The sequence below is a fragment of the Dromiciops gliroides genome, chromosome 4 (genome assembly GCF_019393635.1).
Source record: "Dromiciops gliroides isolate mDroGli1 chromosome 4, mDroGli1.pri, whole genome shotgun sequence".
Taxonomy (NCBI): Eukaryota; Metazoa; Chordata; class Mammalia; order Microbiotheria; family Microbiotheriidae; genus Dromiciops; species Dromiciops gliroides.
The window spans coordinates 306,156,307-306,172,295 of NC_057864.1; the positions used below are offsets into that span (position 1 = coordinate 306,156,307).

Sequence of the window (15,989 nt, forward strand, 5' to 3'; positions counted from 1 at the left end):
AGATGGACAGACATGGAGAATGATCAGTAAAGCAAGTTCCCAAGGTGGGGCAGCTAAGTGGCACAGTGGATAGAGCACCAGTCCTAGATGCAGGAGGACCTGAGTTCAAAGCCAGTCTCAGACACTTGACACTTACTAGCTGTGTGACCCTGGGCAAGTCACTTAACCCTCATTGCCCTGCAAAAAAATAAAATAAAATAAAATAAAAATAAAACAGGTTCCCTAAGGAAATAGGAAAAGACAGAATCAAATGTACAAGGGGTCAGCCTTGGCAAGTAGGGCCAGCTCTTTCCCAGAGACTGGAATAAAGAAGAGAATGGAAAAAGAGTTAGAGGTTTTGAAATGTGTTGTTGAGAAGATAAAGAACTTATGAGGGATGGCCTCAATTTTTTCAATAAAATAGAAGGCAACAGATCAGGAAGGCATTAGGGGCTTTAGGATCCAGTGCCTATCCCAGTACCCAAAAAATGTAGGCATTTAATAAATGCTTCCTGATTGAGAGAAAAGAAAATTGGGAACAGATGCTGAAGTGAATAGGATGGAGAATTACATTTAGTCTGAGAAAACTGGGATAAAAAATTCAAAGATAGGAAAGACCCATTCCATTTTCAGGCAGCCTTCACTGGTAGGAAGTTTTTTATTTCTATCCATTGACCATCTTTCAGCCTACTTAGTGCTGTTCCTAAGGAAACTTAAGCAAGTGATATCCACAATTTCAATTTAAAGCCTTTCTTCACAAAAGACTCCTTTACTTTCCCATCATGTAAACTGAAATTACCCCAAGTCTTGTAATAAGTTATTGAGCTGTTTATCTGCCCACCCTGAGCCATTATGTCATAGAATTGTTGGGTGGTTGGTTTTGGGGGTTTTTTTCTATGAAACAAGATACATGTTCATTTGAACTTTGCCCTTTAATTAGTGGAAGCTCCTTAGGGGTTGATGGCCTGGCCTCAGAAAGGATAATAGAGTGCTTCTAGAAAATACCATAGTCTTAAAATTAAACATTCCTTCTAAACATTTCAGGAGATCTTGAGCCTTGAAATTCCTGCCAACCCCCTGAGCGAATCAATAGAGTAACACTGAGTATCTGACTCAAAATTGCCCATAGAAAGGTTCAGTTAATGAAAACCCACAGTAGGCAATAGAAGTACAAAATAAATAAATCCTTGGAAAAGAATGGATTTCTCCTTAGCCCCTCTCTGCATTCAATGGGCAGTACAATGAACAATTAGATCTCAGGACACCAACACTGCCTCAGCATCAAGCTTACACCCACCATAAACTGATAAGCTTCCCATAATGAATTTTGGAATATAGAAACTTTGTTAAAGGAATCACTGACTTTTTAAAAGAGATTCCATTATCATCTTGGTTGGCCAATAAAAAATTTTCTAAAATTTTCAGAAAGCTGTTCTTTGTCCTTTTTTGCAAGCCAAGGCAGCAAGCATGTGTTTTTGATTGCTTCATTAAATCTGATGTGTATGTATCTTTTCTTTTAAACCATAGACAACACAGGGAACTCAATATAACAGAATATAAAATCATAACACTTTGGAGCTGGAAGTACATCCTAAGGATAAACTTTTCCCAAAGGAAACAGCATAAAATAAGGCTAGATAGGTACCATGTAATAAGGCCCCAGTTTATGGAAAGCCTTCAGTTCTCTAAATTTCCCCTTTATTTCACCCCCTACCAAAGAGCCATCCCTTATAACAGAGATTTTTTTAAAAGAGGAAGAGGAAAAATTTCAGTAAAACAATCAATATATTAAAAAATAATCATCCGATAACATATGCCATCCTCTACACCCAAGGAGTAAAAAGATTTCTCATTTTTTTTTTTGACCAAGTTTGGTTGTTTGTTAAATTTTGCAACAGTCACTATCATTTGTTTTATGGTGATAGTTCTTTCTATTTACATTACCATGATCACTGGGCAAATTGTTCTCTTGGCTCTGCTTCATTCTGCATCACTTCATATAAGCTTTTCCATGCTTCTTTGTGTTTATCATAGTCATCATTTCTTACAGATCTGTAATATTCCAGAACATTCATGTAACACAGTTTATTTAATCTTTCCCCAATTGAGACACATCTCATTTTCACCAATATATTTTTAGCAATACTTTTTGTGGTATCAAAGAACTGGAAACAAAGTGGATACCTGCCCATTAGGGGAATGTGATACATGAATGTAATGGAATATTACTGATCCTTTGGGCTCAGTCCTAACAGTAGAATTTCTGAGTCAAAGCTTATGGATAGTTTAGCCACTTTATTTGAATAATTCTAAATTATTTTCCAAAATGGTTGTACTAATTCACAGCTTCACCAACAATGTGCTGGTGTACTATTAGTGTCTTTATTTTTACATATCCCCTCCAGTGTTGGAGAAAATGATGAACAAGTTCATGTAGTAGCTTCACAAGACCAGGCACATTGAGGCCAAACAATCCATTAAAGGATTTTGCCTTTCAAATAGAAGGTTAACCCCTAGTTGGGGAAAGACAGGGTTAAGAATTGCTATTAAGAGTCCAAAGTTTCAAATCAAAGGAATGCTCATCAATTGGGGAATGGCTAAACAAGCTGTGGTATGATTGTATTATATTTTTTAATCATAAAAAGTATTTTATTATTTTCCAGTTACATGTAAAGATAGTTTTCAACTTTTGTTTTCATAAGATTTTTAGTTCCAAATTTTTCTCCCTTTCTCTCTTCCCTCCCCCCTCCCCAAGACAGAAAACAATCTGATATAGGTTATATATGTACAATCACATTAAACATATTTCTGCATTAGTCACGTTGTAAAAGAAGAATCAGAACACAAGTGAAAAACCTCAAAAAAGAAAAAAACACCAAGAGAAAGTAGAAATAGTATGGCTCAATCTGCATCCAGATTTCACAGTTCTTTTTTCTGGATATGGAAAACATTTTCCATCATGAGTTCTTTGGAATTGTCTTGGATCATTGCACTGTTGAGAAGAGCCAAGCTTTTTCTGAAATCTGCTTGCTCATCATTTTCTTACAGCACAATAGTATGTCATTACATTCACATACCACAACTTGTTTTGCCATTCCCCAATTGATGGGCATTCCCTCGATTTCTAATTCTTTGCCACCACAAAGAGAGCTGCTATAAATATTTTTGTATGTGTGCATCCTTTTCCCTTTAGTTTGATCTCTTTGGGATACCAACCTAGTAATGGTATTACTGGGTCAAAGAGTATGCACAGTCCCATAGCCCTTTGGGCATAATTCCAAATTGCTCTTCAAAATGGTTGTATTAGTTCACAACTCCACTAAAAATGCATTAGTAGGGGCAGCTAGGTGGCATAGTGGAAAGAGCACTGGTCCTGGATTCAGGAGGACCTGAGTTCAAATCCACTCTCAGGCACTTAACACTTACTAGCTGTGTGACCCTGGGCAAGTCACTTAACCCCCATTGCCCAGGCAAAAAAAAAAAAGTTATTTAGAGCATTTTTCATATGGCAATAGATAGCTTTGATTTCTTCATCTTAAAACTGCCTGTTCATATCCACTGCCCATTTCTCAATTGGAGAATGACTTGCATTCTTGTAAATTTGATTTAGTTCCCTATATATTTTAGAAATGAGGCCTTTATCAGAAACACTGGCTATAAAAATTGTTTCCCAGTTTTCTGCTTCCCTTCTAATTTTGGCTGCATTGCTTCTGTTTATACAAAAACTTTTTAATTAAATGTAATCAAAATCATCCATTTTGCATTTCATAATATTCTCTGTCTCTTGTTTGGTCATAAATTGTTCTCCTCTCCATATGTGAAAATTATTGTGCTCTAAGAAATAACATGCAGGATGATTTCAGAAAGGCCTGGAAAGACTTATATGAATTGATGTATAGTGAAGTGAACAGAACCAGGAGAATGTTGTGCACAGTGACAGCAATATTGTTTGATGAAGAACTGTGAATGACTTAACTATTCTCAGCAATACAATGATCCAAGACAATCCCAAAGGACTAATAATGAAGCATACTATCCACCTTCAAAGAAAGAAGTGGTATTGATTGAACACAGATTGAACCATGCTATTTATTTATTCTTTTCCTTTTATTCAAGTTTTCTTATACAAAATTACTGATATGGGACTGTTTTACATAATTGCACATGTATAGCCTAGATCTCATTGCTTACTGCCGCAGGGAGGGAGGAGGGTAGGGAGGGAAAGAGGGATAGAATTTGGAACTCAAAACTTTAAATAAAAAGGTTTATTAAAAAAAAAAAAGAGTCCAAAGTCTCTCCCAGGTATATAAAAAAGACATCCACAAATTCTCACAGCACCTTTTGATGAGGTCTAGGGTAAGTCCTAGGATATCAGACCAAAAATAATGAGGCAGTCCCTCCAGAAAGTTTAGCAATCCCTAGATTCTTTTGTGCAGTGGCCAGTCTTGATGATAACTGCTTGAAGGAAAATATGTTCTCAGAAAATGAAAAGTGAAAGCTGCATGAACATCCATGAGTCCAAGATAAGCAGGTACTTTCCCTAATGGTTCAATAAGTCAGTTTTGACAACAATGGCAGTTTTTTCCCTGACACTTCCACAAAAAGGAGCTACTCTAGGAACAATCCCAGCCTGGGCTTAAAAGTCTTATTTCTAGGAAGAGAAAAGAAATTGAGGCAAAGATCAGTTCGGTAGGGAAGAGTCTCTTTGGAAGTATATAGTTTGTGTGTTTAGACCTGCATCCATCCTCCATTGTCTACCTCCTGGAGGGCAAGGACTGTTCATCTTTTGTCTTTTTATCCCCAGGTCCTATGTGTCACAGCACAATGTCTGGCATGTTAGGGAGGCACTTGATAAATGCTTGTTGATTGAGATCAGCATGAGATTTCTTTGCTTCAACTTTAGCTTCCTGAGGCCACCAGACAAATCTTGGCATCAATCAGTCAAAAAGCATTTATTCAATGCTTACTATGTGTCAGGCATTGTGCTAAGCACTGGGAACACACCAAAAGAGGGGGGGAGAGACACTCTCTGCCTTCTCAAGAAGCATTCATTCTAATGGAGGTGTCAACATGCAAACTATGTACATACAAGACATAAACAGAGTAGATGGAAAGTATTGTGAGAGAAGGCACTCAATCTTGGGGAGAACTCGGAAGGGCCTCCTGGAGAAGGTAGGGGTCTGGGGAAGTTAGGAACAGAAGTGAGGAGGAAGAGCATGGGGGACATCTAGTGCCAATGAATGGTTGCAGGAGATGGAGTGAGTGTTCTGTGTGAGAAAGAGCAAATACACAGGTGTAGCTACATTAAGAGTTTATGGGGGGGGGGGCAGCTAGATGGCGCAGTGGTTAAAGCACTGGCCCTGGATTCAGGAGTACCTGAGTTCAAAGCCAGCCTCAGACACTTGACACTTACTAGCTGTGTGACCCTGGGCAAGTCACTTAACCCCCATTGCCCCACAAAAAAAAAAAAAAGAGTTTATGGGGGCAGCTAGGTGGTGCCATGGATAGAGAACCAGCCCTGGAGTCAGGAGGACCTGAGTTCAAATCCGGCCTCAGACACTTAACACTTACTAGCTGTGTGACCCTGGGCCAGTCACTTAACTCCAATTGCCTCACAAAAAAAAAAAAAGAAAAGAAAAAGAAAGAAAGAAAGAAAGAAAAAAAGAAAAAGAGTTTATGAAAGAATTGTCATTTTTTTTAGTGAGGCAATTGGGGTTAAGTGACTGGCCCAGGGTCACACAGCTAGTAAGTGTTAAGTGTCTGAGGCCGGATTTGAACCCAGGTCCTCCTGACTCCAGGGCCAGTGCTCTATCCACTGTGCCACCTAGCTGCCCTGTCATTTTTATTATTACCATGGCGGGGGCGGGGGGGGGGAAAGAATAGAATTTGGAACTCAAAACTTTAAAAAATGTTATAAAATTGTTTTGACCTGTCATTGGGGGCAAATTATTTATATATATATATAAATATATATATATATATATTTAAAGAGAATAGGAAAAAAAAGGTATATAGAAGGAAGTAAAGCATAAGAAGATTTGAAAAGGAAAAGGAACAAGGTTAGAAAGAGCTTTAGGGGAAGCTAGGTGGCACAGTGGATAGAGTACTGGCCCTGGATTCAGGAGGATCTGAGTTCAAATCCAGCCTCGGACACTTAACACTTACTAGCTGTGTGACCCTGGGCAAGTCACTTAACCCCAGTTGCCTCACCAAAAAAAAAAAAAAGAAGAAGAAGAAGAAGCAGAAAGAAAGAAAGAACTTTAAATGCCAAAGAAAGAAATTAATATTTTATCATGGAGGTAATAGGGAGTCACTGAATTCATTGAGTTATAGTCAGACCAGTAGTTTAGGAAAAAAACTTTGGCAGCCAAGTGAAGGGTGTATTGGAGTACAGAAAGACTTTCTCAGTAGCATCACTTTGCATGCTGTACAGGCTGCTAAACTGATCTTGGAGGCAGACATTAATTAGAGACTTCAGTCTGATTACTGTTAAGGCTGGGAATTTCAAACATGGAGTAATATACTACCACACAAGGCTGGCATTTTCTTGATTTCATAATAGAGTGCTCTGTGTGACATTTTCATGCTTATGACACATTGGGTTTTCTTTTGTTTTAAAATACCAAGTACCTCATTTTTGCTCCTTAACTAAAGGGATCTCAGACAGAAATATATCCTGGAGCATAGATGGGGAATTTCCACTACATTAATAACAATAGCTCTTATATGGGACTTTATAGTTACAAAGTGCTTTTAAATGTGTTGTTTCAGAATTTGTGTAGTGAGCAAACCTAGGAGGACTATTTATACAATGACAACAACACTATTAAGAAAAACAACTTTGAAAGACTTTAGAATTCTGATCAATGTGTTGATAAACCATAGTGCCAGGGGACTGAAGATGAAACATGCTTCCCACCTCTTCCAGAGATATGGTAGATTTAAAATATATAATAAGACCTCTATTTTTAAATGTGGTGAATGTGGGAATGTATCTTTCTGGAATATGCATATTTATTATGAAGGGGTTTTTTGCCTCTTTTAGATTCAATGTGAAGGGAGAATTAAGAGGGAGAGAAGGGACAGCTGGGTGGCACAGTGGATGGAGCACCGGCCCTGGAATCGGGGGTGCCTGAGTTCTGGTCTGGCCTCAGACACTTGACACTTGCTGGCTGTGTGACCCCGGGCAAGTCACTTGACCCCCATTGCCCTGCAAAAAAAGGGAGAGAAAATTTTAATTAAAAAAAAAACCCAAATGCATTATATTGGAAATTTACAACCCTATGAGATGGGTAGAGGGGACATTAAGATGCCCATTTAATAGACAAGTTGAGGCTCAGAAAGGTTGTTATTTACCACCAAAATACAAGGCTAATGAGGAGGGGGAGGTATTCAGAGAGGATTAGCATCTCTGGTGTGAGGGCTTGCCCAGTACTTTTCAGGACTGTTCATCTACCTTTGGTATCCACCTGCCACCCAACTCTCACATGTGACTCTAAGAAGGTATAGGGTACTCAGTGGCCACACCCCAGTAACACCTCAGTAAAACCATCTAGGCAGATGGGCTAAACCAGGTTGAAGGTAACCGACAGACTCAGTGAATTAGGGGAATGATTAACAGAAGAAAACTTCTCCCAGTTGGAATGGGCAGATGAGAACAAATTGTTCCAAAGGCCACAAACGCTCCTAAAACAGGTGCTGTGGAACATTTAGAGTTTGGTCAGCCATTAAAGGTGCCAAGACTTCATCCTGGGCCATCTCCAGTCATTCTGACTCTTGCCTCTGGACTTTGATGACTCCAGAAGAGAGAGTGAGGCTGACAATTTTATGCAACTCTGCCTCACTTAAATCCAATTCATGAGCAAATAAGAACATCACCCAATGATGTCACTGGTCCTCTTCAAAAACAAAGGACAGGGGAGAAGCTAGGTGGCACAGTGGATAAAGCACCAGCCCTGGATTCAGGAGGTCCTGAATTCAAATCCGACCTCAGACGCTTGATACTTACTAGCTGTGTGACTCTGGGCAAGTCACTTAACCCCAATTGGCTCACCAAAAACAAACAAAAAAACAAAACAAAACAAAGGACAAACAACTACAAAGCTAATGATTGGCATAATGAGACTTTTTTTTTTGGCTCAGAGTCTAGTTCTCTTCCTGAAACAATCTCCTCTATTGCCTTTATATAATCCTGCCTCTCTGACAAAAGTAAATAATATAAATCACATTGAAACACTGAGGTTGGGGCAGCTAGGTGGTGCAGTGGATAGAGCACTGGCCCCGGAGTCAGGAGGACCTGAGTTCAAATCTGGCCTCAGACACTTGCCACTTAACTAGCTGTGTGACCTTGGGGAAGTCACTTAACCCCAATTGCCTTACCCAAAAAAAAAAAAAAAAAAGGAAAAAAGAAAAGAAACACAGGTAATAGGATCATGGATCTTGAGCTAGAAGATACCTCAGAGACCACTGAGTCCAACCTTTTACCTCTTTTAATTTATTAATGAAAAAACTGAGACCTAAGAAGATTACATGACTTGTCAAATGTCACACAGGTCATAAGTAACAGAGACAGGATTTGAACCTAAGTCTTTCTGATTCTAAATTCAGAGTTCTATCTGTTCCCAAGAGCATTCAGTGATTTGGGGGGAAGAGGGCAGTACAAAGCTGCCTCCCAACATGTAATTGGAGAGAATCTTAAAAACCATCTGACCCAAACCCTTCATTTTGTAGATGAAGAAACTGAGACCCATTAACTTACTCAAGGTCCCACTCTATTATTATGTGATCTCCTTGAGAGCAGGGACCATGTTTTTGCCTTTCTGTGGTATCCCAAGTGCTTTACACACTGCCTGGCACATAGTAACATTATAAGCATTAATATACACAGGTAACAAGGAAGGGGAGGTAATATTTGATTTTAAATTCAAGGCTCTCTCCACCACACTGCTCTCATAGACATTGCTGCCTGCTCAAAGGTAGGTAATGTATATAGTCCATAACTGTAAAGGGGAAACAAATCTAAAACATCCTCCAAAAAAGTAATTTGGGTCAGCTCATTGCATACACTCTAAGATAATGCATTTGAAAGCAGTTTGTAACTATAGTGCCCTAATATTAGTGGCATTTTAAATTCATCAGCAAAACTGTTCATATACAGTCTAGAAGTTATACTGTAATCTAGGGTTCAGATCGCTGGAAATTTTAAAATTAGGAAACTTAATATATTGCTCCCAAGATCTGATCCATGGGCCAGGCATGTATGTGAGGAAATGCTGCAAGTGATGAAGTCACTTACAGGGAAGAAGATCCTAGGTCTGTATGCAAGGACCTTTCAATCTCGATCTCCCCTCATGCAACTGTTTCTCTGCCCTTCAGGGAGGGAACAGAGCTTGCCTGGGCTCCAGCTAAGCACCTCCAGCTGCCTGCCTTCATGCCTGGTGACCTTGTGTCAGGATGGCTTATTGATCAGGTAAGCAGCAAAGGGATTTTTTTGTCCAAAAAAGGGGAACTCATTATCTTTCTACCTAAAACTACCTCCTCCTCTACACTGTCCAGTTTCTGTTGAGGACAGCAATGCTTCTAGTCACTCCAGTTCATAGAAACATAATCAACTCTTTCCTCTCCCTCATACTCCTCATATCCATCAGTAGTCAAATCTTGTCCATTCTACCCCCACAATATCTTTCACATCCATCCATTTCTTTCTACTCACAAGGCCACCATCCCCATTCAGTCCTTCATCACTTCTCACCTGCATTATTCTAACATCCTCTCATAGGTTTCCCTGTATCTCTCCCTTTCTATTCTTTTGTCTTAATTCTTATTTGGAGTTTAATCACTAAATGGGCTTTGCCTCAGACAAACTGAGACCTGGGAAAAACCTTAATTTAGAAAAGCCAAGGTCACCAACTTCATCCCAGGCCATCCTCAGTCATCTTGACATTTGTCTTGCAATTAGATTTTTGTCTGTTTGTTTTGGGGGTTTTTTTGTGGGGCAATGGGGGTTAAGTGACTTGCCCAGGGTCACACAGCTAGTAAGTGTCAAGTGTCTGAGGCCGGATTTGAACTTGGGTACTCCTGAATCCAGGCCAGTGCTTTATCTGCTTCACCACCTAGCCACCCCCTTGCCATTGGATTTTGATGATGCTGGAGGACAGTATGAGACTGACAAAATTTTTTGCACATATCTATCTCGCTTAAATACAATTCAGGTATAAGCCAAGACATCACCCAAGTGATGTTATTGGTCTTCAAGAATGAAGGACCAACAACAACAACTGTGCTCCCCATTGCTGCCAAAACAGCCTTCCAGAGACATAGGTGTGACAATGTCACCCCTGTTCAAAAGCATTCTTTGATAGCTTCCTGTTTACTGTAGGATAAAGTAGAAATTCCTCTCCAGGACACTAATAGACCTTCTGGCTAATCCTTCCAGACATATCACATTATTACCCTGTATATATTCTACACTCCAGTCAAACTAACCTATTTGTTATTCTCTATTTCAGACATTCTATCTCTGCCTCTATGTCTTAATATTGTCAGTTTTCATGGCCTTCTCTGAGTCAGGCTGCCTATACTCCAGTATTCTCCTTGACTCCTCCCCTACAAGTCTGTCTCCAGCTACTGGTACACTGGGCTCTAATTGGTGAGTTTTCACCTTATCTTACCTGGTCCCAGACCTACCAAAACATCTCTAAGAACCCTCAATTCCTCCCTTACCCCATCACTTTCCAAATATTTGTCCCCTATATATGTTGATTTCTTCTATTAGAAGGGGAAGACATCAATAGGGACTGTCTTGTATACTTGAATTTGTGTTGTACAGTATATTGTACATAGTAATAACTTAATGTATTTTCACTCATTTCATTCATTCATTCATTCATTCATTGATCATACGTTCATTCAGACAGATGGTTCTCCATGCTAGGAATTCCCTCCCTTCTCACCTTTGCCTCTGAAAATCCTTTATTTCCTTTCTCAATTCATCTCCTATAGAAACTTTCTCAATACTACTAACTTTTAGTCTTCTCTCCATCCTCAAGCTCTCTTCTATTTATTTACCTATCCATATATTATGTGGACAATAGAATGTGAACTCTGAGGTGAGGTGAACTCTCAGGAGTGGTTTTTCTTTCTATCTCCAGCACCTAGGACAGTTCCTTTCACACAGGCATTTAATAAGTATTTGTGGAATTAAATGGTATCTCTGGTTTTAAGTAAATTGGCTTGTTTTGTTCAGAGCCCAAGACCCCATCCTATGTTCATCAGAGTAGCACACACATCAAGACCAACTAGAAGGGTTGAGGTCCAATTATTGTTCCTAAGGGTACCTGTTCCGCATACCCAGATTCCTCCATTCATGCTAAGAAAAGACAGACAAAATGACTGTCACATAATTTCTGGGTTTTTTCCCTTAACCTGAACCTGTGATTTTTTTTTCAGGGCAATGAGGGTTAAGTGACTTACCCAGGGTCACACAGCTAGTAAGTGTCAAGTGTCTGAAACCAGATTTGAACTCAGGTCCTCCTGAATCCAAGGCTGGTGCTTTATCCACTGCACCACCTAGCTGCCCACCTGTGATTTTATTGATGTAGAAAACTCCTATACCTGCTCTGCAACTTATAATATTAGAGAATTCTGAGGAACTGAGTCAGTTTACAACTTCAGCAATAGTGAATTCATTTCTCATTTTCTCCACATCCCCTCCAATATCTCTCATTTTCCTCTTCTGTCCTATTTGCCAATCTAATATGTGTGAGGTAATACTCCAGAATTGTTTTGATTTGTAGCCCTCCAATCAATAGTGAATTAGAGCATTTTTATATGACTATAGATAGCTTTGATTACTTCATCTGAAACTTTTCATATCTTTTGATCATTTATCAATTGGGGAATGGCTCATTTTTTTATAAATTTAACTCAGTTCTCTATATGTTTGAAAAAATAAGGCCTTTATCAAAGAAACTTCCTTCAAAGATTTTTTTTCAAAGTTATTATTGCTGACTGTATTTCCCTCCATCCTATTCCCCACCCCTGTTTATTCTATTCTCTCTCTCCTTTCACCCTGTCCTAAGGAACTGAGAGGTTCAAATGAAATAATAATTGTAAAGTATTTAGCACAGTACTTAGCACATAGTAAGCACTGCATAAATGTTGTTGTTGAGTTGTGTCCAACTCTTTGTGACACCATAGACAAAACACTCCAGGCCTTTTTTACTTGAGGGGCACATCTTTTCAATATCATGTCTCTTTAGCATTTTCATGCTCTTCATGGAGTTTTCTTGGCAAAGATACTGCAGTGGTTTGCCATTTCCTTCTCCAGTTTTTATGCAGGCAGAGGTTAAGTGATTTGTTCAAGGTCACACAGCTAGGAAGTATCTTAGGTCAGATTTGAATTCTGGTTTTTCTGACTGGATATCCACTGAGCTACCTAGCTGCCCTACACCATCACCACCACCACTACTACTACCACTACTTGTCCTTGGTCACAAAGATCACATATGTCAGAAATAGAACTTGAACACAGGTCCTTCTGACTTTCAAGGCTGGCTCTCTATCCACCTTGCCATACTTACTATTTTCTGATACTAAAGCCTTAATCTTCCTTTGACTTTCTTAATTTTCTCTGAGGTAAGATCTTTTCAATCTTATAGTTTGATACTAATTTCCCTCTTGAAAAATTAGGAAACAAATTCCCTACCCCATCACTTGAATTGACCAAGCCCTCTGATTCCAACTCACTCACAATTCTCTTCTCATCTTTGACCACATAAAATCCTTGTACCAATAGCAGTGTGAAAGCATGATGCTAATTACTGACCTTGTACATTCCTTAGGTTCCTGAGCCCATTTGTATCTAGATCATATTTAGTCATATTGTAATTTCCTATTTTAGGATATATGTTCTCACTGGGCAGAGATTATGTTTCTTTATCTTATTTTGTAGGAAACCTTGGGCATGAGTGCTACAATTCTAATGATGGATTCATTTGCCCAAGGATACACAATTATGATTCCAGTTTCTCAGGGAAAATGTCTCTGGATGGTTTCTGGTTTCTATTTTAAACAAAAGGGTATTTAACAATCTTTTCCTCAATAACAATATAAATCATATATTACTTTCATCTCCAAGTACTGTCTTTTTGAAATGGTATTATTTTTCCTTAGCTTTATAATGGCTTCTTATATAGTGCCAGAAGGAGAACTCTTCAGTTTTGATGATCAAGGCAAAGAGAATTCTTAAAAATAATTAGTTTTTATCAGAACTAGGGAAACCAAAAAGTAATATTGTATATTTATTCACATCTCCTTTCCTCCTAAAGCAACCCTTGAGATAGTGACTATAACTTTGCTTTCAACAAAACTTATTTTCCAGAAAAAGAAACTGAGGCATTGCTTGGAAGTTCTTAGTCCACAATCGCAAAGGAAGGCAAAGCCATCAACAGACTCTCTCTGTTTAGATCCAGTACTCTGCTTTTAGGTCACTGCTCTCTCTGTGTATAGTCATATTCTCTATAATTAGAGTTATTTGATTTTCATTTTTATTCAACCTCTACCTCTAGGTTCCTTCACAGCATAGTTCAGGTGCCATCTCCTACATAAGGCTTTTTCTAAGTACCCATGAGTAGTCAATGCACTTCCAGCCTGGATTAGAGAGAGAGAGAGGAAAGAAAGAAGGAAGGAAGAAGGAAGGAAGGAAGGAAGGAAGGAAGGAAGGAAGGAAGGAAGGAAGGAAGGAAGGAAGGAAGGAAGGGGAAGAGGAGAAGGAAAAAGGGAAGAAGGAAAGGAGGGGAAAATAGGGAAGGAAGAAAGGAAGGGTGAAGGGAAGAAAGGAGGGAAGGAAAGGATGATGAAGGGAAGGAAAGAAGAACATCAGAGAGGGAGAGAGGAAGAGAAAGAAAGAGAGAAGGAAGGAAGGAGGGAGGAAAGAGGGGAAGGAAAGAAGGAAGGAGGGAGGGAGGAAGGAAGGAGGGAAGGAAGGAAGGTAGGTAGGAAAGAAAGGTTATTTCTTATTTACTTGTGTACATGTTGCATCCCACAGTAGACTGGAGGCTCCTTGAGGGAGGGGTTGTTGCTTAGTTTTTAGTTTTTGTCTTTGCATCATCAGCATATAGCAGAGTTCCTTGCACTGAGTAGGTGCTTAATAAATGTTTGTTAGGTTGAATTACATTAAAATTACTTATTCTACTCAGCTGAATATTCATCCCCAAAATGCCCCAAACCAATAAGAAGACATTTCTTACCTAATTGACTTTTAAGTCCAACATCAGCCACTGCTATGCAACACCTCCCAAAGTAACAGCTTCATCTAATCCTTGGGCGTCTAGGAGACATTTAGCAATTACTCTGAACCTTTTGTGAGAAACTTAGGAAGTTTTAGTGCATCAATGAGCAGTTAACATCTGTGAGTTCCTACTGAGATCTGAGGTTTAAATCAATTAGTAGTAACTGGGACTCTCTACAGCGGGCTTTCATGCAGAACAAGCATATGCTGAAGTTTTAAATTAAAAATGTAATCTCCTGTACAAAATTGTCTACACTGCATTCTTCTTTTTGACCCAAGTAACTCTGATTACATCTTGTGCTGTAGAGTGATTATTTACTCACTCATGCACTGCATCCCCATGGTAAATATTTCTTTTTAAAAAAACAAAATAAAAAGACCCAAGTCTTTGAATCATTGTGGATTTTGAAGGGTGAGAAAACATCTCTTCTCTCTGTTCTTGTGTGTCTCTATATCTTACCATTTATTCTCCACTCCCAAGCCCCTAACATGAATTAACTACAAGTAAGATAACAAGGCCCTCTGCTTATAGGTGAAAGAAAAGGGAGACTTTTCACAGACATCAATTATAAGATTCCCTGGGGCAAAAAAAACCCTCCCCAAAAGAGGAAAGCTCAGGAGGTGAACTGAGAACTTACCCCTTCCATCCAGTAGAAAGGAATGCCATTGCTCCTGGTAGACACTTTCATCATAATTTAGAAGTAATTTTTTTAACATATTAATGTAGTCCAGAGTTTCTGTTCATTTGTAATATAGAATGAGCTTCTTCCCCATATAATTCTTTAAAATGACCCCTAAGGATATAATAAGGCAAAAGTAATATCAAGAAATAATTATTTGAAAGTAAGTTGGTAGCTACTTGTTCAGGCAATGAATCAAATATACATTACTGCTAGTCCAGATGTTCCTAAATAATACATTCTTTAAAACTCATAGGGGTTGGGGAGAAAGGCAACAAACTCTAGACAGAAATTCCATGAACTTGTTTCTTTTTTAAATATATTTTAATAATTCCATTTCAGTATAATTGATTTACTTTGTAATCCTACATATTTTATTTTTATGTATTTAACATTATTCCTGTGCCCTCATATGCCAATTAGCAAAGTTCCTCTCCACAACTTCTATTTGAAGAAATTCCCAGGCCAGCCATACTCATGTCTAACAATTCAGTCCCCAGTCCCAGATTAATTGTCTTCCTCTGTCCCAGAAGTCCTCCCACAAAGGTAACAATACTTCTACTCTTGCAAGCTTTGGTTCCAATTGGTGCATTCTTACCCAGAACCTCCATTGGAGTAAGTACCAACCTAGGAATGCTCACTTTTAACCTGACAACCTGACTATTTTTCTGCCATGATCCCAGCCCCTATGGTGCTTTCCAAAGCTTTATGTATTGTCTTTCCCCAGTTAGAATGTAAGATCCTTGTGGATAACTTACTTTTTGCTTATATATGTAATCCCAATACTTAGTCCAGCAGCTGACATGTAGTAAGTCTTTATTCAATGTTTTATCTAATCTAAGAGGGAGCCATTCCCAGATGTCCTGATCTACATCTATCTATCTATCTATCTATCTATCTATCTATCTATCTATCTATCTATCTATCTATCTATCTACCAATATAGATAAATATAGATATAGATATCTTTCTATATAGATATATAGATTTTTTTGGCCAGGCAATGAGGGTTAAGTGATTTGCCCAGGGTCACACAGCTA

The 15,989-nt window shown here is 38.7% G+C and overlaps 1 pseudogene; it reads left to right on the forward strand.

Annotated features, from left to right (window-relative positions):
- The window catches only part of LOC122755060, a 79,295-nt pseudogene that overhangs the window by 32,802 nt on the left and 30,504 nt on the right, over window positions 1–15,989 (forward strand).